This window comes from Athene noctua, unplaced genomic scaffold, assembly GCF_965140245.1.
Source record: "Athene noctua unplaced genomic scaffold, bAthNoc1.hap1.1 HAP1_HAP1_scaffold_244, whole genome shotgun sequence".
NCBI classification, from domain to species: Eukaryota; Metazoa; Chordata; class Aves; order Strigiformes; family Strigidae; genus Athene; species Athene noctua.
In genome coordinates, this window is record NW_027437709.1 from 120001 (window position 1) to 122500 (window position 2500).

A 2500-nucleotide genomic window follows, 5' to 3' on the forward strand; every position below is an offset into this window, starting at 1 on the left:
TACAGTCCGAGGTATTTCTCGGTGTTGTTTGGGTGTATCATGTTGAGGGGAATGCCTTTGATAGTCCATGGGGGACAGTCATTGATGGTATATGAATCTTTTGTCGGCTTGATGTAAAAGCCGTGACATTTTTCCCCTTGTGTTTTGAGGCCTGTTAGGTCACAGAATATTCTAACAATGTCCAGGTTCTTTTGCATCCCCTCCCAGGAGCTACTTAATAATACTAGATCATCGGCAAATGCCATAGTTGTTATTTGCTTCGTGTGGTGCTGATAACCAAGACCTTCCTCTTCCAGTTTGCACAGGAGAGGATCTATAGCTAGGTTGAATAGAATCGGAGACATCGGATCACCCTGCTTAACACCAATCTGAATCCTAATAGGCTCTGACTGCTCCTTCTTCATATCGATATATGTTTTGGTATTCTTGTACATGTTGGAGATGAGGTTGATGATGTGATTGTCAACCCCTTTCTGTTTCAGAACTTCTATTATGTGAACGTGGCTGACGGTGTCGAAGGCTTTGGCAATGTCGACAAATACCACTCCCAGGGGCCGTCGTTCAGTCTTTGCATGTCTTATCAATAGCTTCAGGAGTTTCAGGTTTTCAGAACATCCTGATGATCTTATAAATCCCCTCTGTCTCGGATTGATCGGGCATGCTTTTGTTATTCTCGCTGTCAGGATCCTGGAGAACAGCCTCAGGACTATCGATCCGATGGTGATTGGTCGCCAGTTGTTGATGTCGGTCTGACGCTCCTGTAAGGCTGATTTAGATATTAATACAGTTCTGCATTCCTTGATGACGTCTGGAATGGCGCCTGATAACAGCCACAGGTTGAATAGTTCCATCAGCTGTGTATGGTCAGGATCCATCCCCACGAGGTGCCTCAGATCTAATCCGTCCGGCCCTGGGGCTGCATGCTTACTCATCTCTTTGATGTTTTTCTTGATCTCCTTGCTTGTGATCATAAGTTCGAAGGCGGTGTTGTCTGATCTACCCCTCGAGAAGAAGCCACCTAGACCCTGGAACGATCCTGTTGTTTCCCATCTCGTTTGGAAGGTCTTGTGTAGTTCTGCCAGAGGGATGTTGCATCTCAAGGACTCCACGTCATCCAGTATGATACTGGCCAGCTTCCTTCTGTCCATTTGGAATAGGCGCTGGAACCTCAGGAACTGTCCCCTTCTCCTGGCTCTCTTCTTCATCCACTCCGTTGATGTTTTTGCAGGGTGGGCTTTTCGGGTCACCTGGTGCTTCTTCTTTTGGGTGGCCTTCGTTTCTTGAGATAGATCGAGACGAGATGAGAAGCAGGTCTCAAATGAGTCTTCAATTAAGTCGGCCGCATTGCCATCACCATCGAGCACCTTTCTAAATGTGTCTTGAAGAATGGGCAGCTTTTCTGATGTTATCCATCTTAAAACTGTTCTCTTATACTGGGTTCTTATACCTTCTGCTATAGGGTGTTCATCAGTCTCTCCAGCTGTTTCCAGATGTTGTACCCAGTCTTGGTTATCATCTTCCACTTCCGCTGGAGGTTTTTTGTGAAGGTCTCGTCTCTTGTCACTGATTTGTTTTGGTGTTTTAGATGGAATATGTTCTGCAATGAGTTTATTGATATCTTTGGCCCCCTTGTATTGTTGGTCTAATTTGATTAATAGGGCGACTTCTTCTTCTGACCAGCATTTTTTATGTAGTCCCCTAGCAGAGCTTTCTTTTGGACGGGATGCCGCGATACGTTCCTGATTACGAAGTATGGGGTGGGCCAGACGTTTATGCTGTCCTAATCCTATTTTAGTTGTAAATATTTTATTGCATTCCTCACATGAAAAGCCACTCACTGGCTCCTTATTTACAGCCCCTTTACATTTGGGGACATGACATGCTATACTATGGTGTTTCTCATTAATTCTACCACATTTATTACATTCAAATAAGATCTTTCTTTTCCCGTGGGTTCTCTGCAGGTGTTCTATTAATGATGATATTTTATTAAGTATAGTTTTACAATATGGACAAGAATGTTCTTTGGATGGAATTTTAAGTACCGGTGTATTGGGTACGGGTGTACTATTGGGATGAGGAGGAGGCGATAGAGGGTCTGGTTGAACCATGGCCGGTGGTGGTGTGGGGTCCCCCTCTCCCTCGGTGACCCTTCTTTTATTAATCCTGGGTCCTGAAGGGGAAGGTTCTTCACCCTCCTCCGGTAGCATGGCTAAACCTTGGGGAGACGGTTGAGCCATGTCCTTTGGTGATATGGGGTCCCCCTCCACTTCAGCAGCCCTTCCTTTATTGATCTTGGGCTCTGGAGTGGAAGGTTCTTCATACACCTCGGGAAACAAAGCTAAACCATCATATTGTGCATTGGTGGTGTCATTATCATTATATTCATTTGAATTAAATATTATTATATTTGCTAAATTTACCGTTTCCTCTTTTGAATTAATTTGGTAATTTGTATTATTATGTAATTTCTGTTCTTGATAAATAAATTGTTCAGTTT

The 2500-nt window shown here is 44.0% G+C and overlaps 1 pseudogene; it reads right to left on the reverse strand.

Moving 5' to 3' along the window:
* The window catches only part of LOC141955452 (28S ribosomal RNA), an 8794-nt pseudogene that overhangs the window by 2829 nt on the left and 3465 nt on the right, over positions 1-2500 (reverse strand).